Source organism: Scyliorhinus torazame, chromosome 6 (assembly GCF_047496885.1).
Source record: "Scyliorhinus torazame isolate Kashiwa2021f chromosome 6, sScyTor2.1, whole genome shotgun sequence".
Taxonomy (NCBI): Eukaryota; Metazoa; Chordata; class Chondrichthyes; order Carcharhiniformes; family Scyliorhinidae; genus Scyliorhinus; species Scyliorhinus torazame.
Genome location: NC_092712.1, coordinates 268,957,210 through 268,981,535, shown reverse-complemented (window position 1 = coordinate 268,981,535; position 24,326 = coordinate 268,957,210). Strand labels below are relative to the sequence as shown.

The following is a 24,326-nucleotide window of genomic DNA, read 5'->3' as shown; positions in this document are numbered from 1 at the left end:
AACTGTCATGAAATAGGCAGTAATACAACTGGATAACAACAAGATGACTTACAACCCACTTTGAACTGTCACACCCTCTATACACACACATACATACATTTGGGGGGGGGTGGGGGGGGGAGGAGGTAAGGGGTAAAAATAATGAAGGATGAAGGTCCAGGATAAGAGTCTTTGCTTCAAATTTTTTTTTTTTTTTAATTTAAAAACATGCTTTCCTCACAGCAGGCTTGCTAATTAAAGTCTCCTTTACAGAGTCATTCATTCCCCGCACATGAGAAAATGCAGCACTCAGTCAGCAGACATTTTGGAGAGACACTTTAGTTCACATCAAACCTTGGTTCCAGCTTGTGATTTGATTTCAGGCCTCTGCAGTCTCAAGAGAACGGCACCCAGACTTGCTGGAGAGAGAGAGAGAGAGAGAGAGAGAGAGAGAGAGAGTCAGCCCACACTAATAGCCTTCTGAAGAGAATTAATTGGGTATTTTTGAGAGAGTTAGTTAGATCCCTCCATCAGGTTGTCAGAATCAAAACGGAAATCAAGCTGGAACCTTGGAACTCTGAAAAACAGCTCAGTGGGATCAGATCCACTCACCACCTGTTATTGGGCAGAGTACAGCCTTTTGGGCCAATTCATTGGCCACCAGCCAAATCAATCAAAAACAAAAGAGTCCTAGCCAATCGCTATCATTGGTGTCGGACAGTCTACAGCTCCCATTGGTGTCGGACAGTCTAGAGCCCCGGTCTGAACCAGCACGGACTAACAGTGATCTCTCCTGCTGCTGAAATCCTCTGCTTGAATGAAAGGCACAGGCCACTGCTTCAAACACCTGTCCATAAATCATCCATGGATCAAAAATCAACAGCAAAAATCAAATAAAAAGGCGAAATAAGGGAACGGACAGGAAGGACCCTTACAATAGTCTGAGTCAAGAGGCAAGATACTTTCTGCAGAATTCCCAGCTTCTGACCGGCTCTTCCACAATATTTGTGTGTCTGTTCCAGTTAACTTTCTACTCATGGTAACACCCATGATCTCGAGGAGGGGGAATTCATTGAGGATAATGCTGGGAGCATCAAGGGGATACGGTTAGATTCTCTCTTACTGGAGATGGTCCTGTTTGGCACTGGAGTGGTGCAAATGTTGCTTGCCACTTATTAGCCCAAACCTATACGTTGTCCAGATCTTGCTGTATTTGAGCAGGAATGCTTCATGAGAAGGCACATCTGTTACTGAACACTGTGCAAACATTCCCACTTCTGCCCTTGTAATGCAGCAGTTCAAGATGGTTGAGCCAAGGACATCACCCTAAGGAACCCCTGCATTTGCAATCCTTCATTGCATTTGTTTTAATATCATTGCCCACATCTTCAAAACCCTCCACGAGCACTCTCTGCGATATTGGGGCATGCTTGATTAACTTCTGCGAGGAGGGAGAAATTTGCCAGAACTTTCCAGCGTGGATAATGATGTGCATGATACGCCATGCTAGAAATGGATAGATTTGATGCACATGCTGGAATTTCCTAGTCTTTTAAACACAGTTGAGTCACCTTCACCTCTTTATTTTTTGCAACCTTTTTCAGATTCATGTCCCGCTCATATAGTCTGCTTCTGCAATTCCAGTTTGCTTCATGTTCTCTGGTTTGTCTCATGTTCCTCACTTCTTCAATTCTACCAGTGACAGTCTTCAGCCATGTTATCCCATTTGACCTGAATTCTTATTCAAATCCCTCCACCTGGATATATCTCTCCCCTTCCATCAAAATAAGTTTAAAGCAAATCTCCGAGCAGTGCATTCTGCACCCGCCCTTCTTACACCTGCTCCATTTCAACTCCTAACATGAAGCGCCCAGGGCTATTTTGCTGAACTAGTTGTTGCAAAAGTGACACATTGAAGCAATTTGCATGATGTTGGTTAATGAGAAAATACGCTCCAAACATTTTGTTATGAATATTTAAAAATAATTCTCAACTTAACTATGGGCACAATCTAACCAAAAAACCAATCAGAGTCAGTTTTGGGTGGGATTGGTGGGGTCAGTCCCAGCCCGTCTAGCACCGGGAACGACCCCGCTATCTAATGGCAGTCTGTTGCTTTTGTGGGCCACAGCCTTCCCCGAATCCGCACTCAGCATCATTTCCTGCACCCAGGAGCTCTGATGAGCAGAGCTCCTCAGTACAGGAAGAGATCGGGATGCCATTTTTAAATGACATCCTAATCTCTAGACTCCCCAGACCCCCCCCCCACCCCATACTGGCAGGGCTCCTCCTGGGCCCCATCCTTGGCGAGGGCAGAATGCCAGCTTGGCACCATCAGCCTTGCACCTGGGTGGCACTGCCAGGATGGAGGCGGCAGCATAGTGGTATTGTCACTGGACTAGTAAACCAGAGATCCAGAATAATGCTCTGGGGACTGACGGTTCAAATCCCGCCACTGCAGATGGTGCAATATGAATTCAATAAAAATCTGGAATTAAAAGTCTAATAGTGACCATGAAATCATTGTCGATTGTCGTAAAAACCCATCTGGTTCACGAATGGTCTTTAGGGAAGAAAATCTGTCGTCCTTACCTGGTCAGGCCTACATGTCACTCCAGAACCACAGCAATGTGGTTGACTCTTAAATGTCACCTCAAAGGCAATTAGGGATCGGCAATAAATGTAGCCCAGCCTGTGACACCCAAATCCCGTGAATGAATGTCCTCTATTGCTTTCCTTATTTTGAAACTCTTGTTAAGGCTAGACTACTGGTGATTCAAACTTGTGTTATTTTAATCATCTCATATATTGTTTACCTGGTTGCAATGATCCTTTCATCTTGTTTGGCTAGAACCTTTTAAGTCGGTTTATGCAAGTCAGATTGTTAGTTGAGTTTTTGCCAATGAATTAAGCACAAGTCACAGGGACCTTGTTTACATCAGTTCATTGGCCAGCGAGAGATTTGTCATCGGCCAACTTTCTTCACAACGGAATTACTGGTCAGGTCATATTTTTGGCAGCGTCAAAGAATACGGCTGTGGTAACCAATTACTGGGGGTCCAATGGTAGCAGGCCTTGTAGCTTATGTATTCATACCTGATTTGGGTTTTCCCTTTCGTCGTTTTATTTTTTTGTGTAAATATTTTTATTCTTTTTGTCTTTTTGCAATGTTGTCACAATCAAATGCAAAAGCCAATAAAAATCTATATTTTTAAAATAGATTTTTGGCAGAGGGTTGTTTTGGGCTATGCAGTCTTCAAGACCATGAAATAGTTTACGGCGAGACTGGTCAACAGAAAATGTTTGTTTGTGTCTCCGTGTTGGCAACAGTGGCAATGCGCAACTCAGGAGCAGAAATCAGTTATTTTCCAATGTTAACCAAACAAAAAAAAAAGCAGACATTAATGAGGAGTGCTTAAACGACTGCCTCATTTAAAATAAGGAAGGGGGTGAACATTTGAAGCAAAGAAACATACAGGGCCATGGGGAGAGAGCAAGTAGGGTGGGGGCCTGGATGGATGATTCATTCGGTGTTACTCAAGTAAGCGGTCAACAAAGACACAAAGCGTCAAAATGGCCTCCCTCTTGTGCTTTAAACTAGTTTGGTAGGTTATAAATAATGGCTGACTGATGTAATTATTCAGGATTAGCACCGCCCTGACTTTGAAGATTAGACCTGCTCTGACATTTTCACAGAAATATAGGCAAAAGAAAAAAAGTAACAAACTGCCAATTTGATTGTTCCCTGTTTAAAGTTAGTTATTAGGATGAACTCAGCGCAGCACGGTGGCGCAGTGGTTAGCATTGCTGCCTCCTGGCGCTGAGGTGCCAGGTTCGATCCCGGCTCTGGGTCACTGTCCGTGTGGCGTTTGCACATTCTCCCCGTGTCTGTGTGGGTTTCGCCCCCCACAACCCAAAGATGTGCAGGGTGGGTGTATTGGCTACGCTAAGTTGCCCCTCAATTGGAAAAATGAATTGGGTACTCTAAATTTATTTATAAAAAATAAAAAGTTATTAGGATGAACTCAGCAGTGTTCATCCCACTGCTGAACAGAGAGGTCGAATAATGTTTTGATCAATGTATATGCTCATTATTGTCACAAGTAGATTTACATTATCACTGCAATGAAGTTACATACATAGATACATAGAAGATAGGAGCAGGAGGAGCCCTTTTGACCCTTCGAGCCTGCTCCGCCATTCATCGTGATCATGGCTGATCATCCAACTCAATAAATCAGCCTAATCCTGCTTTCTCCCCATAACCTTTGATCCCATTCTCCCCAAGTGCTACATCCAGCCGCCTCTTGAATATATTCAAAGTTTTAGCATCAACTACTTCCTGTGGTAATGAATTCCCCAGGCTCACCACTCTAGTGTGAAGAAATATCTCCTCATCTCTGTCCGAAATGGTTTACCCTGAATCCTCAGGCTGTGACCTCTGGTTCTGGACACACCCATCATTGGTAACATCTTCCCTGCATCTACTCTGTCTAGTCCTGTTAGAATTTTAAAAGTCTATATGAGATCCCCCCTCATTCCTCTGAACTCCGGCGAGAACAATCCCAACCTAGTCAATCTCTCCTCATTTGACAGTCCCACCATCCCTGGAATCAGTCTGGTAAACCTTCGCTATCCTTCCTCCGAGAAGGAGACCAAAACTGCACACAATACTCCAGGTGTGGCCTCACCAAAGCCCTCCATAATTGCAGCCTGCTTCTATACTCGAAACCTCTCGCAATGAAGGCCAACATACCATTAGCCTTCTTTACCACCTGCTGCACCTGCATGCTTACCTTCAATGGCTGGTGCATAAGGACATCCAGGTTCCGCTGCACACTCCCCTCTCCCAATTTATAACCATTCAGATAATAATCTGCCTTCCTGTTTTTGCTTCCAAAGTGAATAACCTCACACTTATCCAAATTATACTGCATCTGCCATTGATTTGCCCACTCGCCCAACCTGTCCAGATCATGCTGTAAGTTACCTACGTTACTGTGAAAAGCCCCTAGTCGCCACACTCCGACACCTGTTCAGGTACACCGAGGGAAAATTCAGAATGTCCAATTCGCCTAACAAGCACATCTTTCGGGACTTGTGGGAAGAAACCCACGCAGACACAGGGAGAACGTGCAGATTCCACACAGACAGCGACCCAAGCCAGGAATCGAACCTGGGACCCTGGTGCTGTGAAGCAACAGTGCTAACCACCATGCTCCCTGGAATTGTACACCAAAAAGATAGGTCTTTACCGCAGGACCACCTCACAGATGCGCTATAGGCTTGAAATTCTATTGTTTTTTCAGTGAACTAGTGACTTTATCAAATCAAGAATCTTCCAGGACAATAGGAGGCTCCTTGGCCATTGGTTTATGTTGGATCGTTAACAGAACTATCCAATTAGTCCCCCCCCCCCCAAATATATCTTTCCCAAGTAGAAGATGAGCATGAGGTCAGGTATAATGCCTAGATCTGGTATGTCTCTCTTGTGGGGACCAAGAATTGGATTCAATTTGAATTAGTTTTTGGAGCAGGCAAGGAGCTGGATTAGGGATTTATCCCTGTCCACACTCTTGAGCTCTGGCTTTGTAACTCTGATAAAGACATTTTAAAAATAAAAATAAAATAAAATGTTCCTATCTGTTTCCAGCACCCTCTTCAGGCAGTGCACAGCTGATCTTAGCTCCCTGGTTTATATGCCAATTAGTGTACATTTGTGATCTTCAACCCTCCTACCAATGGAAACAGTTTCTTCCCATTTCATCAAAACCCTTCATAATCTTAAACACCTCTATTAACTTTCTCTGTTCAAATGAGACCAATATCACCGAGTCTCTCCACATAACTGAAAAAAGTCCTTCATCCCTGGTATTCCAGTAAATCTCCTCTGCATCCTCTCCAAGGCTTTAAATATCCCCCAAAGGGTGTGGTGCCCCAATTTGACACAAATATTCCAGGCTGCATCCTAACCAACGAGTTTAAATTTATATATTTCAATGCAATTGTTAAAGACTTCTGAATGCAAAAATCTCAGTTTTGATCCGTTCCCCTGGAGGAAAGAGAAAGCAAACAACCTTCCCCCCTCAAAACATCTTGCACCAGCACAAAGATAAAAGCAAACTACTGCAGATGCTGGAATCCGAAACCAAAACAGACTCGTAACGTTAGCTCCCTTCTCTCTCCACAGATGCGGTCAGGCCTGCTGAGATTGTCCAACATTTTCTGTTTTTGTTACACCAGTATCAACTGTGCTCGTGCCACTCAAGTGAAGCCTGGGCTCAAGTCTCCACCTTTATATTTTAATGTGCAAATTAATAATTTTCTTAAGTGTCAGGAATAAATACATACATTAGTAAAAAGGAGAGTTCTCACTGATTGAGCTAACACCGTTATGTCATCTCCTTCCTTCCGCTCCCCAGAAATAGTACCTGTGAAATAATCATTTCCCGAGGAATATTTGAACAGGTTCATCTCGTACTTGTTAACTTACATTTAGCAGTGCCTAAATTTGGCACATGCAAAATAAAAAAGTTAGTTCCCAAAATACTTGATGGTTTAGATCTGCTTAGACAAGGTACTTGATTACCAAAGTCTTTGTAGCAGTATTTAATAGATGGACGACACAACTAGATCTGTATTTTAAGCTCTGATAGGGATGAGCAATGCAGCAGATGCATTGGGGGAGATCCAGATGGTATACATCACAAAATGAGAATGAGGTGGATACGATAAAGCAGACAGGCTAGTCAAAAGTTTTTCACCAAATCTTTGGTAATGGATTTAATTCCCAAGAAGTGGGAGGAGGCAAATGTTACAACCACGTTCAGAAAACAAAAGGGAAGATGATAAGCCAAGACATTTTATTTCCATGTTGCCTCAGTTGTGGGTTATTCTAGGGCTACTTTCAAGAATCGACAAAATTTTTTAAAGTCGTAATGTTATTTCAATTGTATTAAGATCAGTGGGGCAGCATGACGGCACAATGGTTAGCACTGCTGCCTCACAGTGACAGGGATCCGGGTTCGATTCCGACCTTGGGTGACTGTTTGGAGTTTGCACTGTCTCCCCGTGTCTGTGTGGGCTTCCTCAGGGTGTTCTGGTTTCCTCCCACAGTCCAAAGATGTGCAGGTTAGGTGGATTGGGCATGTTAAATTGCCCCTAGGTGGGTTACGGGAATAGGGCGAGGGATTGGGCCTAGGTAGAGTGGTCTTTCAAAGGGTTGGTGCAGACCCGATGGGCCAAATGGCCTCTGCACTGTAAGGTTAAACAGATGGGAGGGTATTAATTTAATGACTGTCTTTGAGCGCACATAAAAGCAGACTCCCAACTGTCTGCACTTTACAGCAGCTACGTTCATGATCAGGTGGTCCTGGGGAGGAGCATGCAGTGACTGTCAGTACGCTTTTCCGCCACCAGTGGGCGCCACAGGGGTTGGGGTGCATCAGCAGCCCCGGAAATGATATTTTGATTTAGTTAGTTTCCTTTGACATTTTGATTTCTCTTCCAGTGCCCCACCAGGAACTGTCACCCCTCTCATTAATACATTAAACCAATTTTGTTTTTTTATTAAATAGGGGATCCTTTCAATTAGCTAGTTTATTCCAGTGATTTACGGTTTTAAAAAGAGCATATAAAAAGGGAATCTGCCATGACAAGTGGGCACCACAAAGGGGCTAGAATGCACCATCAGTCTCCAGGAGTAACATTTTAATTTGAAGTTTTGGTTTGTTGCAGTGCCCTATCAAAGGTTGTCATCCCTCTTCATTGTTAACTTATTTTACAGACTATTGTTTTCTCTCAAAACAGCACATAAAAAAGGACACTTCTGCGACTGGTGACCACCGCAGGAGCTAGAGCGCATCATCAGCCCTATTACATTATTAATTTGATTGAAGTTTATATTGAAGATTTAGTTTTTTAGTTGTGTAACCCTTTAAGGTGCTGTTAACTTGTTTTTGTTAATTAGTTTTTTTTTTATTGGTTATCAAAAGAGCATAAGTGGGGACTGCGGCAGGACATGATAGCATAGTGGTAATGATATTGGGGCTCACAAAGGTCTGGGTATGTTCTCAGCTGAGGAGAGTTCAAATCCCACAACCAACCATCTAAACAAAGACAGGTACCAATTGACAACTGAATGAAACACTTGAGCTTTATAAGCCTAGGACCATACCTAGCAACTTAAACAACTGCTATCTCAGAAGAGAAACAGACTCAGTACTTGGCTGGGATACTGCGTGCGAATACCAGGTGCTGTAGGCTTAAAAATAAAACGACTGCTGGGACAGTGGGTTCGATTGGCAGACAGGAGGCAGAGATCTGCAATGTTGCATTGTATGAATGAACCTACTATCAAGAAAATAATTTGTGGCTAGTGTCACACGTCACCAAATGGTTTGAATCCATTTAATGGAAGGATCCAATAAATGCTCCCACACTTCCATAATAATGAAAGATTTTGAGGGCGAATTAGTAACATGGAGGACATAAGTTTCAACATCACCAAGGGACAAATGACAAGTGAAGGAGTCAAAAGCTTTCTTTTCCTATAGAGAAGGGTTAAGAGAACCCCAGTGATTTACTACAAATCGCTTTCAAGCGAATACCATGAAGTAATTTAGAACTAGATAAATGTGAAATGGAAGAATATCAAAGATATAGAGAAAAACAAAACAAACTGGATCATTGAAGACGGTTCTAGTTGAAGAACAGGCAAAAAGGGTGTTGGGCCAAATGGCCTCCTGCACTGAAATTTCTTCTGACTCAGATTCTTACCACATGCACTTGTGACATACATTCAACTACAAGGGTGTGGAGAGTCACTGTGTCTGGCCAATTTACATATTGAACATGTAGCAACAGGTCTTGGTATAGATCCTGTACATGGCCTCCATAACAATGAAGATTTAACACTAACCGTTATTACTTCAATTAGACACCATTCAACTCCTGTTACAGGCAACAATTGCCCCTAGACAGCAACATACGCAACTAATTTATCCGCAGTTATTTCACTTTACTCAAACACCACATTTTACATCCAGATATTCATCCTCCACTGCAAAGACACAAAACGGTACCTCAGTCTCTTGAGGTTTCCCATCCAGATCCAGACACATTACCTCCCCACCTAGATACATTATTCTACCAATAACTCAGTTGCTTCCTTCTATATTTGTTTCTAATTTGCTGTTCTAAAACACATATCAGCATTAAACAACTTGTACAGTATTAATAAGACATGCCAATTGATGTTGTTCATATAATTATACTATTCATGTACCATGATATAATCAAATTTGTTCATAGTACACAAACAGGAATCCCAGTTACGGATGATATTTATCAAAGGAAGTTAAAAAGGTGAAGGGAAAGTGGGAAAAGACACAGATAATTTGAAGCTGTTGTAATGTGGGAGCTGCACAGCCAGTTTATGCACAGCAAGTGCCCACATACAGCAATGTGATGTTGAGTGAGTGATAAATATTGACCAGAACACCAGGGAAACAACACCATGCTCTTCTTCAAAATAATGCAGTGGACTCTTCTGCGTTCAACTGAGAGGGCACCTGGTTTTAATATCTCATCCGAATGACGGCACCTCTGATAGTGCAAGACTCCCTCAGTACTGCACTGCAGTGTCACCATTGATATTTAATAATAATAATAATCTTTATTGTCACAAATAGGCTTACATTAACACTGCAATGAAGTTACTGTGAAAATCCCCTAGCCGCCACACCACAGCGCCTGTTTGGGTACACCGAGGAAGAATTCAGAATGTCCAAATTATCTAACAGCAGTCTTTTGGGACTTGTAGGAGGAAACCGGCGTGCCCGAGTTTTTGTGCAAGAATGAACATAGAGATAAAGAACTTTGATTCATCATTGGTTCATTGCTTCTCACATTATTGTTCAGTATGTAAACCCCAAATTTAATGTGCGCAAACCACAATCCCACAAGAAGCAAATGAATGGTCGGCCAATTTAATTTTTTTGGCTTTGCTGGTAGAGGAATAAATGCCAATTGGAACTGCTTTGAAGACTGTGAAGATCTTTCATCTTTTACATCTAGCTGAGCTGGCATATGCAGCTATGGTTAGTCAAAGATAACATCTCAAAAAAAATGCACCATTCTCTCAGTACTGCACTGATCTGTAAACCTAGGTTACATGCTTGAATCTGCACTAGAACTTTAAATCACAACCTTCTGACTCATTAGCAAGAATACTAGCAACTGAGCCAACCCAAAACGTAACACTGAACATGCAAGCCACAAATATGAATATACCATGACTATATATTCTCACTAGGTCTGAACTGCGAACTCCCTACCTAACACTGTGCCTATACCCACACCACATGGACAACAGCGATTCAAGAAGGGAACTCACAACCACCTTCTCAAGGGTAATTAGGGATGGGCAATCAATGTTGCATCCCATGAAAGAATAAACAAAGTCATTCATACTCATTGTTCAGTCAGTAGAAGGAGCAAAGATAGTGACATCACGAAAACAGCAGGGATTCCCTTGCTTAATCACGATCCAGTCACACTTGACGAGAAGACCTTGGTTTTGACTTCAGATGAGGACATGACAAAGCAAGGCTTTACGGTATCCCAAAGCCACATATGCCACCCACATTTACTGATTAAGCTTACATATAAAAGGATGACTATATGGTGGAAGATAGCTGATGGCTGGTCACCTCTGCCCCAATCCCAGTCAAGAGAAGAGAAGGGATTAAAAGGAGATCAGATGGGTTCTTCCCCTCGCTGACCAACAGTAACTGGGTGTGGCGTCATTTCCAGCATACTCCTGGTTATGCATCATTACCAGCAAGGTTTCGAAAATGTCATTGCACTTATGTGCCAAAGGAAAGGAAGCTGGGGATCACTAGGGTCCCAGCTAATTTTCTCTATCTGACAGAGATATAACCAATTGACAACATAGTCAAATAAAAGCTAGATTCAAGCTAATGAGTTAATTTGGTAACTGGATCCAAGTCAAATTACATTTCCCCCATCTTCTCTATCTCATCAAAAATCAAATTGATCCCATCTACAGATAAATCTCTCAGGTGAACAGACACTTACCTATTTTGCACTTTTAGGTTATACAAGGAGGTTTGAATACCCTCACCATCTATATTACCAATAGAAACCCAGCCTTGCCCATCTTAAAGGAATACTGCACCCACTGTGGGCAACGCACGGAAACCTTTCCAGATTGGTCTTACATTAAAGGAAGGAAGACCTTGAACTTGGCTCCTGGAAAATCTATCCTACTTTCAGTTATTCGCTGGGTGCGATTCAACTAATTGGAACAAAGTCCCATAGCGAGCGTCAAAAAACACATGTTTATACAAAACAACTCGCATTGTTTAAGGGGCCTCAGCAGGGAATGCGTGGTCGAAGTCACACATAGCCCTGTTTACTACACCAAGGAGCTCCGCTCGCCGGAACTCCCCAGTGTGCCGTCCAGATCGGAGGCTCCCGAAGCAACCCCAACACCCCCCCTCCCCAACCCCCCCCCCCCCCCCCCAGCCCGAATGCACTATGTGAAGGTCCCTGCCCTTCCCCGCCCATCCCAAACACCCACGCAAGGCACCCGCAACCCAATCGTGCACGTGCAAAAAATGCCAGCTTGGCACCTTGACATTGCCAACCTGGCAGTGCCCATGTCAACCTGGCATCCTGGCAGTGCCCATGCCAGCTGGCAGTGCCACCTGGGCACCTTTACAATGCCAGGTTGGCACCCAGGTGGTACAGCCAAGGTGCCCAGGTGGCACCAGCAATGCCAGGGCACCATCCTGCCCAAAGGGCATGCAACTGGGGCCTCCAATCCCCTGGGAGACCCTCGCAAATGCCATGTTTGTGGTTCCCATTTGTGGCGGCCAGTACCAAACAGTGCTTGTCCGATGTCTCCGAGGCAAAGGGGATAAAGCCCAAAGTCTCGGGTACCTTGGGATTCTGCACATTAAAGTGAGACTAGCTCAAATATGCAGATTTACCAAAAGTGATGGGCGTAATATACATCGCAATGACTCGCGAGATTGCGTTAGATCTTGCGAGGAATTGTAAGCTGGATAGATTCCGGGTGCGGGGTCTCCCAGTTTGGCCACACTGCGCCGCCTTTCGGGTGCAGCGCGGCTATTGGATTGCGCCCTCTATCTCTACATTGATAGTAGAGATAATACATTAGTTTAAGCAATTAATTATAAAATTACTTTTCCCTGAACCTAACTGACAATGGAAAATTTTGGTGGCCTCCACTTTGAGAATAAGAGCACTATACTTTCTATCCATTGGCTAGGATTTTTGTTTCGATTTAATACCCCATTTTCTGAATTATTATGGACAGGGGGGTTAGTCCAGCAATATAGAATCATACAGCACAAGGACAACATTTGGCTCACCATTAGAAAAAGAGAGTTACGCCATCAGTCGCACTCATCTGCTCTTTTCACACAGCCCTGCAAATCTTATCATTTTCAAGCATTATCCAATTCCCTTTTGGAAGTTTTTACTGAATCTGCTTCCACCGCCCTTTTTTCAGGCAATACATTCCAGCTCACCATTAACTGTGTAAAAATGTCCCTTTATCTCCCCATTTACATTAGAAACAGCTACATTTCAAAACTACTTAGTTGGTTGTAAAGCATTATATAAATCAAGTCTTTCTCCGGTTATCTTATGCAGCATTCTGTTTTTTTCTTCCTCTTTTGTTGCTGGTGGCAGATTTATCCAGGGATCCTGGACAGAGAAGGCCCTGTCTGACAGGGTCAGGGTGGCGGAGCTACTAAACCTTGCGCTGGCTGAGAGGAGCACAGGAGTAAAGCTGTTGCTTCACCAAACTGTTCTCTTATTGTGACAACATGACCAGATGCAAGACGGTTATCTCCGGAGCATTGCATTTAAACAGATCTGTTTGTGCTCTTCTCTGATGTGGCTCAAGTACCAGAAACTGCACCCGTGTGGCCATTAGCCAAGTTATTCCTGACTTTAAAATTGAAATCAGGCCACGTTTACAATAGTGGGGCCCGGTATTCCAACCATCCTGTCCTTTTTTTTTTTTTTTTACAGAGGAATGTCCTTCCCCGAGACCCAGTCATAGCCTTTCACCAGCAAGCCACCATTGTGCCAGCTGAGAGACAGTGCTTACCATCATGAGAGTAACATTTTGTAGATGGGAGTCAAATTATCCCAGCACAGTGTGCCATCATCTACCAGTGGCAGAACCAGAAGACCATGGCGTAATCCACAGGCTGCATCCCACTCAAAAGGGGGCGCAACGTGGCTAGTAGATGCTGGGAGAGGCCACCCTTGGGCTTCCCAATGGTTGGTACACCTCGTGAGATCTGACCAGGTCTTGCGAGGTGTCACAATCTGGGTCTCACCGAGTACTGCACGGCTAAGTGAGTTTGCCGTATCTAACCTGTTCCAGGCACCTACCAGCCTCCCAGGGAGACCCCAGCCGAGTGCCGATTAGTACTGCACGGAACAGCACCTGGGGGGGTCTCCAAGGCCATTTGGAGGCCCGGGTGGTCAGGGACAGGGCAGGGTGGCATTCCAACTCTCCCCCTGACACCCAGGCACTGCCAGGTTGGCACTGCCACCCTGGTACTGCCAAGGTGCTCTGGTGACAAGAGTGGTGCCAGGGCAGCAGAGCCTGAGGGCAGCCATGCCCATGAAAGGAGGGATGAGAGGGGTATGAAGGATAGGGGGCGGGGCCCTGAAAGGGGAGTGTGGTAAGGCCTGGGGAACTCGCTGACAAGAGCTGGGGAGAATCCCCCAGCCAAACCCGCCTGTAATGACACTTAGAAACTTTTCTGTTAGGTCGCGCCGTCTATTTCTCCCCCCACTCACAAGCCTGAGATAACCCCATAGCAAATTCACAGCAATGGAAACTATCCAGATCATCCATACGAACTCCATTTGATTCAGGCCCCTAGTTTGAGGCTAATCTGTTGTGTCCCAGATCACACGCAACGCACATAACACCAATAGACCCTCCGAAAGTACTGGTAGCAACAGATGTCAGAGCAAAATGACTCTACGCACCTCAGTAAAGTCTCAGTGCACAGCATGCAAAGCCGCTGTCACAAGGAGATGGTTCATCCCAGGCACAGATCAGTACACCGCGTAAAAGGGGTGCGGGGGGAGAGAAAAGGGGTGACAGGACGAGTTGAGAGTTTCTGATCGAGTGTGGCGGCAACTCACTATCGTCCTCAATGAAACCCCGCGCCCGCAAAATATCTTTGGTTTGGAAAGCAGTAAGGAGTGCGGTTAGGTATTGGCCAAGCAAAAAAATAAATGACCAGACCAGCCCAACCAGACAATAAAACAATGAGGTATTTGAGAGGAGGGGGGGTGGAAAATCACGTCAGCTGTTTTGCTGTGGTTCCGTGAGAAGGCATCGTGATTTGAATGTTATCAAAAGATCTGTTGACGGCAGACTTCCATAAGGGATTTTAAAAAAAAGATTCCCAAATAAATATGTTGCCGTTCATAAATGCTGTGACACAATGGATAAACATACAAAATAACCAAAGGTTTTAGGAGGTGAGGACCCGCTATTTTTTTTTGCAAATACGGCACAAGATTTGAATCCCCCCCACCCCCCCCAAAAAAAAGATCAATGTTGAACACTTATTTTAATTTCACATTTCATACATACCTCTGAAGGTCTCGGAGGTCCAGCTTCTGGAGTCTGCGTGCTGAAGCTAACGTGCAACCTTGCTGGTCGCAAGTCGACCTGTGTACCTTGGAGACACCAGACGCAGAGACGAACACAAGGCTACTTTTCAGTGGCTGCCGCTTTCTCTCGGTGGCTCTGCTGTGGGGTAAAGGCTCCACAGCAGCTGAACACGTCCCAGCGAGAAGCAGCCTTACCCTCCCTCCTCCTCAAAACACCACACCTCAAGCAAAGAGGAGCCTTCCAACCTCAGGCGGGCTCCCCCTCACAGCGAGTGTGCATGCCCTCCCGAGTTTCCGAAAGGCTTCAATTTGTGGATCAATAGAACGAAAACACAGCCGACTTTCTTTTTGAAGCAAGCTACCTCAACAGGCACCACGTCACTCGCTGCCTCCACCCATGGGAGGCTTGTGATTAAACAGGCAGGAAACTGAGCGTAGAACTTCCTCCTTTCTCTGTGGGTAATTTAAATAAAGCAGTCTTCGTTTTACAAACAACTGCTGGGTTATTGAATTAATCCCTAATCCCCAGATCAATAGTTCCTGCTTTGGGGCGAGCACCATCCCAAATTAAATTCAATGATCCACTCAAAATAGGGAGAAAAAAAAGAGGTTGGTGAGGAAATACATGTTAAAAATATAAATGGAAAGAAAAAAAACAAAAAGTCACAGCCAAAGACAAAATGAAACATTTTGATTGATGGGTGGTAGTAAAGGAATCAATATTTAGCCAAATTAATGTAAAGGTAATTCTCTCACAGCTATATTACTCCAGCAGACAGGCTCTTTTCTGGAACAGGGAACTTCAAGCATGTTTGCAGACTCTCTGCCTGGAATTTTTCTCTCCTCTGTCCCGCCTCCTCTTAAACAGTCCCTCGGTGTTATGACCAGCATGAGACTGACAGCGACGGACACATTAGCCTCGGAGAATACGAGCTTCCCCGCTGAGGGACGGGGGCCCATCAGCGGAGTAAATGGACTCTAGCATAAAAGTCGACCCGGATGGGAGCCGATTATGAGTAGCCCCGGCTGGGACCTGAAGTGTACTGTGAATGTAGTTTCCTTTGTAATAAAATAAGTGTCTTTACACCTTCGTTTTGGACACCCCTGTGACCACTAAAAGTGGGGTTGAGGATGACTTGCTTCCACTCTGATTCAATAGGTTCTGAGATGGCTGACAGGCGGGCAGGGTGACCGGCCATCCTGGAGCTTTGACAAAGGGTCACCTGGACTCGAAGCGTTAGCTCTTTTCTCTCCCTACAGATGCTGCCAGACCTGCTGAGATTTTCCAGCATTTTCTCAATGGTTTCAAATTCCAGCATCCACAGTCATTTACTTTCGACTCGGATTATATACAGGGTTGTTACCGAACTGAGATGGCTGCCCAGAGCCGCTTGTCACTCCTAATCTTTTGTGGCTTGGGCATGCACACTGTGCTGCTGCACATGCACAGACCAAAGCCAGCACAGTGCTCAAGTGCATTCTCGAGCCCATACTCAGCCAGCACTCTCCCTGAGCAGGCCTGAGGGAGAGAGGTGCCCAGCCAGGCCTGAGGGGAATGGGTCCAGGCAGACGCGAGGTGGAAGGACTGTCCAGGTAAACCCGCGGAAGAGGTGTCTGGACCGGCTCAAGGGGTTGAACGGTGCAAGCAGGCCTGAGGGGTCAGGGGTCTTCGAGACAGGCTCATGTGGAAAGGGGTTCTGTGTAATCTTAAAGTAGGTGTTGCGAAGAGAGGCATCTGAGTGTGTGCCGGAATCGTAGGGTTGGGGAGAGATGCTAGTGTGTGTTCGGGTGCAGCATGGCGCCTCTATGGATCTGCATGGAGTTATTAGGGAGTAGTGATCAGAGCAACAGAGTGTTGAGAATGCAGAGTGTAAATAAATAATTTTATACGTACTATGTTGTGATGGGCAAAGTCTGAATCATTCATGTGGGACTTTCCAACCCTGTTCTTCCCTTGAAGCTCCCACCCCTGTATCCAAACTCCAAACTCTCTGTTTGGGTTTTGAAATGTATCCGATCTGATTGATACCTCTGGTTTCTGTAGTCATGTAACTATGCCATGCGGCTATCTCTGGAGACATCTTAACATCTATCCAATAAAACTTCTCACAGAAACAGACACTGAAGAATACTGCAGTCCTTACACTTGAAACATGGTGTATAGAAGTGGATAAAAATAAACTTTTGAACCCTGGAAAAGGATGTTTTTTTCTGAGAATGCAGGATTATAGAAAGGTTCAATATCTGCAAAAAGGTTGCTGAAAAGAGCAAAGGAAAAGGATTGCAGCGGTTCAAGGAGGCCATTTGGGCTTCTCAAGAGCAATTAGGGCTTCTCAAGGGCAATAAGGGATGGGCAACAAATTCTGGCCTAGCCAGCGAAGCCAAAATCTCTTTAAAAATGAATTTTCAAAAATGGCACAAGGTTCATCCCAAGAGGCCAAATTATTCTGGCAGCCAATGCAATAGTAAAAAGGAAGATCTCAACTTCCAGACCATAGGCCATGAATGGCCACTCAGGTGGAGCAAGTCTAAAGTTTGGCTGGTAACCCAGAATGTGCTAACAGAAAAAGGACAACCAAAGACCCAGAGCGAATGAAACAAAGGCTCCAGAGCAAGGGAGACAATATTCAAGTAAACTGCAAGGTGGTTGCCGAACAAGTGAGTGCAATGAAATTCACAAGCTGAAGGTAAATGGCACAGATCTATTCACAGAAAGTGAATACACTAGACCTAAACTAGAAGATTTTAAGTCTTCAATGAACTAAGCTGTGCAAGATCTGACCAAACAAATTTCAGTTATGACAGAAAGGTACCAGGAGGAAAGAATGACCCACAACTCCATAGTTGACATCTCAAAGCGGGAGTTCAAAAAAGGTCAATCAGATATACAGGCGCAACTGCAGGCACATAGGCTTAACCAGTGAAGCAGCTCCTTCACAGCAATCGGGGAGTTGGGGAGAACGGATCTCATCAGCTGTACTGTGTACAGAACTACCATCAATCCAAGAGGCTGACAAGTGCCCAACAGCTGCAACGGAACAAAAACAGTCACCAAGGCAATAAAGGCCACAGGAACAACACTCTCGGTACAAGGAACATCACACTGATGTGGAACATCACACTGATCTATAACCAATGTCAACCCGCTAATGGACCATTAAGTGACAGACGAGTAGAAAAAATAGTTGTTAATGCATGAGAACTCTGGGTGGATAGTGGGAAACCGGGATAAATTACAGTCACACAGGATTGTAGATGCAAATGTGTCTTCTATTCGCTGGGGAAGAGGAATGTTAGTATCTTTTGTTTGAGATGAAAAGCAGAATGTTTGTGTTTTGAAATGTAACCAGCCTGATTGACACAACTGGCTTTCTGTAGTCATGTGACTGTGCCATGAGGCTGCGTCTGGATGCAGACATCTTAAGGTCAGTTCAATAAAGTCTCTCACAAAAAAAGACTGCTGTCCTTATACTTGAAACATCCTCTTAATTAGTTGGCCCACGGAACATTCATCTGAAAGGGCACTATGCATGAATTGCCGATCTGGATATGACCCTTGATGTTCCATCAGATTCTAAATGCACACAATTGAACCCTCTATTCCTATGCAGTATTGCAATAGACTATCTATCTCTTCCAGTCACTTCATACGCAGATGACAAAGTTTAACTAATGACTTGTGTGCTGAATTCCACACTTGGCCATCTCAAGTTGCTACTGGGGAGAATTTCCTTATGCATTTAAACTAGTAGTTTGAGCAGGTAGGCGAGAGATATTGAAGGGTTATGGAAGTTGGAATGGAGGAGAGCACCAATTTCCTATCATCAAATGCTACTTTATGGATTATGTGCCCGAGTTTGGGTTATTATACATCTGCCCAAATAATGATGGAAATGAGGTGTGATATCTTAGGACTCTATAGCTGAATTTTGCATCCTTACAAAATCTACAATATTAAGGTTAAATATTTGAATTATAGGTTTACCAAGTCCAGTTAGTCACTGTGCAATTGATTGATTTCAGCAAAAGGTGCCAATGGAAATTTTTGGAATTTGGCAACTTTTTTATGCTTCAGTTGACAGCAATGTGGCAGCAATTTCCATTTCTCCACATGTAAAATCCAGCAAGCCTTCATTTAAGATTCTCATCCTTGCTCTCAAATCACTCCGTTGCCCCACTCTTCCACATCTCAGTAATTTCGGTTAGCCCTAAAGCCTACCAAGAACTCTGCATTCTCTAATTCTGGCCCCGATATTTTTCACCTTTCCATTGGCGACTATGGGAGGGATTTTCCGATCGCACCACCCAAGATCGGAAATTCCTACCCAAGGTCAACAGACCTTTAAATGGTCCGCCAAATTTTCTGTCCCGCCTGCGATGATTCCCAAAGCAGGCAGGACTGGAAGATTTATCCTTATGTCTTCAGCTGTTTTCGCTCCAAGCTTCCAAATTTCCTACATAAAGCTACTTCTGTAAGACACACCTTAAAATATCTTTGTGGAGCATAGTATCAAATTTTGTTTGAGAACAAAATGTGAAGCACCATGGCACATTTGACTACATTACAGGTATATATATATGAAATTTGTTGTTGAAAGTCACGCAGTGTCAGGAATCTTCCACCATTGCAGTTGGCCTTTGGTTTATATCTCAGATGATTTCTGTAAGGAATCTGCTATTTATTTTGATAGATGTCAATTAATCTTACAACTGATAATAGAGAATAATAGTCTCTACATTTGTTTATAATAGAAAAGAAAAAGTGTTTGTGTCCACCATTTTAGTTAGGGGACAACAGAAAGGAATTGTATTATTTTTCTCATGAAAATATCACATGCAAGGAGAGGTTGGTGTGTGTCATCATGGTGAACATCTTTTCATCTAGTTTTTGTTCACCAATTAAAAAGTTGTCCAAGCAATTCTCCAACAGGACAATATCCATTTTAGTGGTAAAACCTCTGACAGACAATAAAAGGGACTTCTGAACACTAAGGTCTTCTAAAACTGCTGGATTACACTTGCAGTTGTTTCTAACAGCAAAACCTTGCTCTGATAAAGAATGAGAAATGTTCACTCTTGGAGCAAACATCAGAACCTCCAAGTATTACAGCCAGTTAACCAGTAAACACAATCGACAGAAAAATCACACAAGATTTTGAACTTAATGTGCGCTTTGAAAGGGCTGTAGTTATCTGTCAGTCTGTCTATCCATCTACTTGTCCATCAATCCATCTGTCTGCCTAGCTTTCATATTAAACGTTTTGCATAGAAACATAGAATATAGAAGCAGGAGGAGGCCATTTGGTCCTTTGAGCCTGCTGCACTATTCATTATGATCATGACTGATCATCCAACTCAATAGCCTAATTCCCCCTTCCCTACATATCCTTTGATCCCCGTCGCACAAAGTGCTATATCTAACTGCTTCTTGAAAACATACAAATGTTTTGGCCACAACTACTTTCAATGGTAATGAATTCCACAGGCTCACCATGCTCTCTGTCCTAGAAGAAATTTCTCCTTATCCTTGTCCTAAATGGCCTACCCCATATCCTCAGATTGTCACCCCTGGTCTGGACACCCCACCATCAGGAACATCCTTCTTGCATCTAGCCTGTCCAGACTTGTTATAATTTTAACTGTTGCTATGAGATCTCCTATCATTCTTCTGAACTTCAGTGAATACAATCCTAACTGACTCAATCTCACCTTATCCATCCATCTGCACTCCCCGTCTCTGCATTGGTCTCACCCCCACAACCCAAAGATGTACAGGGTAGGTGGATTGGCCAAGCTAAATTGCCCCTTAATTGGAGAAAAAAAAGAATTGGGCACTCTAGATTTATTTTTAAAAATACATCTGTCCTGCCATCCCAGGAATCAGTCTGGTAAACCTCTGCTGCACTCCCTCGAGAGTCCCCATCCTATCTCCCTCCCCAACTCCTCCTCCCACTTTATCTCATCACCAGTGCTTTGCTCGGCTCTCCCAGCCACCCATACATGTCCCCGATCCTGCCCTCCCCCAAGTCTTCAGGAAGCAGCAGTTGCTCTAATAACGTGTACTCCGATAGTTGGGGGAACGTTGGCAACTCCTGCAACTCCTTTCGCGCAAAGTCCCGCACCTGCATATACCTAAACTCACTTCCTCTCGGTAGTTCAAACCTCTCCTGCAGCTCGTCCAGTCCAGTAAAATTCCCCTCTGAGAACATATCCCTATGTTCCTAATCCGCTCCAGCTTCATCTCCCACAACTTCCCATACATCCCATCCATCCCCCCCAGCTTAAACCTGTGGTTCCTACAGAGTGGCATCAACACTGACATTCTATCCAACTTGAAATGCCTCCTCAACTGATTCCATATCCTAATAATCAACTCCACCATCAGACTCCCCATATACTTCACCGGAGCTAACGGCAACAGGGCCATCGCCAGGGCCCAAAAACTAAAACTCCTGCAGAACTTCTCCTCCAACCTAATCTACTCTCACCCCCACCCTCACCCCACACCCACCAAGGCCTCACCATCTCCACATTCACAGCCCATTCCAGTAACAATGCATCAGGTTCGGGAGCGCCAACCCACCTTTCTATCTCTACCTTTGTAGTAGAGCCCTCTTCAGCCTAGATACCTTCTCTGTCCATATGAACTCCGTATGGGCAGCATGGTAGCACAAGTGGCTCCAGGGTCCCAGGCTCAATAGCCTGCTGGGTCACTGTCTGTGAGGAGACTGCATGTTCTCCCCGTGTCTGCGTGGGTTTCCTCCGGGTGCTCCGGATTCTTTGCACAGTGCAAAGATGTGCAGGTTAGGTGGATTGGCCATGCTAAATTGCACTTAATGTCCAAAACAGTTAGGAGGGATTATTGGGTTACGGGGATAGGGTGGAAGTGAGGACATAAGTGGGTCGGTGCAGACTCGATGGGCCGAATGGCTTCCTTCTGCACTGTATGTTCTATGTTCTATGTAATCAGTGCCTCTACCCTCCAGAAGTAGGCCTTAGGGAGAAAGATCTGGAAGGTCTGAAAGACAAACAGAAACCTTGGCAGCACATTCACCTTTACCACCTGCACCCTCCCTGCCAAAGCCCTCTCCTAATTCATGGCCATTCAGATAATGATCTGCTTTCCCGTTTCTGCTACCAAAGTGGATAACCTCGCATTTATCCAAATTCTACTGCATCTGGCATCCATTTGCCCTCTCACTCAACTATCCAAACCACACTGAAGGATCTCTGCATCTTCCTCACAGTACACCCTCCCACCCGTCTGCAAATTTGGAAATATTACATTTTGTTCCCTCATCTAAATATATATTATGAATATCTGGAGTCCCAGCACAGATCCCTGCAGTACCCCACAAGTCACTACCTGCCATCTGGAAAAAGACCCGTTAATTCCTACTCATTGTTTCCTGTCTGCCAACCAGTTTTCTATCCACCTTAATGCACTATCCCTTTACATGCTGATCTCTCGGGTGGGATTCTCTGATCCTGAGGCTAAGTGTTGACGCCGTCGCCAGGATGGGACGGCATGGTAGCACAGGTGGTTAGCACTGTGGCTTCACAGCGCCAGGGTCCCAGGTCCCAGGTTCGATTCCCCGCTGGGTCACTGTCTGTGCTGAGTCTGCACGTTCTCCCCGTGTCTGCGTGGGTTTCCTCCGGGTGCTCCGGTTTCCTCCCACAGTCCAAAGATGTGCAGGTTAGGTGGATTGGCCATGTTAAATTGCCCTTAGTGCCAAAAAGGTTAGGAGGGGTTATTGGGTTACGGGGATAGGGTGGAAGTGAGGGCTTATGTGGGTCGGTGCAGACTCAATGGACCGAATGGCCTCCTGTATGTTCTATGTCTATGTCTATGTCGTAAACGCCGTGGCGTTTCCCGAAGGCGTCAACATGGCCTCAGGAACAGCAATTCTGGCCCCTACAGGGGGCCAGCACGGCACTGGAGCGACCCACGCCACTGCAGCTGCTGATCCCGGCGTCAACTGGGCGGCGCGGGGTCCGCGCATGCGCAGTGGCTCCCTTCTCCGCGCTGGCCCCGACGCAACATGGCATAGGGCTACAGGGGCCGGCGTGGAAGAAAGGAGGCCCCCAGCCCAAGAGGCCGGCCCGCTGATCGGTGGGCCCCGATCACGGGCCAGGTCACAGCGGAGGCCCCCCCCAAGGTCAGACACCCCCTCTCTCCCCCCCCCCCCCACAAGCCGCCCCTGGACCCTTCCACGCTGAGGTCCCGCCGGCTAAGAGCAGGTTAGAACGGCGGCGACGGGACTCGGGTTTTTCAGTACGGCTGCTCGGCCCATCCTGGGCGGAGAAACTAAGTGCTGAAAATTGCACCCTTCCTATAAGTGTCACACTTACTCCAGGTAACATTGTTGTGTCACACTGTTTCCATCACCCTGACAATATTAATTTCTTTCCCCGTCAGGCTAGCCTCAATAAAACTCAAGATGGATTTGTAGGCATAGTATTATTTATTTTTAACCAACTTGCAAGTCTGACTCGCTTCACAAAGACCAAGAACACAAGCTGACTCCTGGGGTCTTCCGAACCGAGTGCTATTGGAGACAAAGGAATCTCTACAAATACATTCAAATGGCATCAAGTTTCACATAGACGATTCCCATAGGTCATCCTATACCCCTCCTGACCTGGCCATACATCCTGATTGGCTCACTTCGTATTCCTTTGCATTCCTTAACCCTGGGCTTCTTGTTACCCAGCATCCTTTTCCCCATCCTCCACCAGACACCCCTCCCCCCTTCCTTGCCATGCTTTCTGAAATCCTTTGTCTGTGAACTCAGTACTATTAGACTGATCACATCCACATTACTGTAACTAATATTTGAACTGACTATTTTATATCACATTCGTTTGTTCAATTCCTCAACCCCAATTTCCAATGTGTTTTCATCACATTTAAATTGATCTATTGATTATATGTAAACCCCATCTGAGTCTCGTATCAAAGGCAGACAGCTTTGCACATTATATATCGCAAAATATCATGTTCCCTGAAATCTACCAATTATATATAAATAATTGCAAGTCAATCCAGTGTAAAATCACTGCTACTGACATGAAGCTTCACCCACAAAGGAGTGCATACTGGAATAGCACGTGGGCACAGTCCTTGGTTTTCTGTCCATCAATTTTCTGGTGGTTAAGACTGCACTCCAGGATCACAGAAGCATAACATTCACCTTATTTGAAGCGGGGCAATCTTCCAGAAAGTAGGAGCTGATCAGAAGAAGATAATAATAATCTTTATTATTGTCACAAGTAGGCTTACATTAACTCTGCAATGAAGGGGACTTCCGGTGGTGGCATGTAGGGGGAAGTCGCACGTTGGATGGCTCCTGCTTGAGGCTTGATTTTTTAGAATTTAATGCCCGGTCCCAGGAGCAATTTTTTGTTAAATAAATGCAGGAAGACATAAGGAAGGAGGATGTCCAAAACCCAAAGGAAAGCTGCCTTGAAGAAGGGGGCGAATGAAGGTTCGCCAGCGAGTGGAAGGGTCGGCTCGGCAACTGGAAGGATGGCGGAGGCTGGGTCACTGAGTGGGGCTGCACTGTTCACGGCAGAGAGGATGACTGAGGTGACAGCGTTGGAACTGGAAAAACAGTTTGCAAAGCACATGGAGGTGATGATGG

At 45.0% G+C, this 24,326-nt stretch overlaps 1 protein-coding gene across 2 annotated transcripts in view; it reads right to left on the bottom strand.

Moving 5' to 3' along the window:
* Positions 1–15,080, bottom strand: part of LOC140425427 (E3 ubiquitin-protein ligase RNF144B-like) — a 117,327-nt gene extending 102,247 nt beyond the window's left edge. Inside the window, exons 1-2 of one of the 2 annotated variants that reach the window (XM_072509697.1) lie at positions 14,663–15,080; positions 334–398 (exon numbers count right to left, since the gene is read on the bottom strand). The gene's annotated coding sequence lies outside the window, so the exon portion shown is untranslated. The remainder of the gene's footprint in view (positions 1–333; positions 399–14,662) is intronic. The other variant, XM_072509696.1, reaches the window with a different exon arrangement.
* Positions 15,081–24,326: the final 9,246 nt, after the last annotated feature.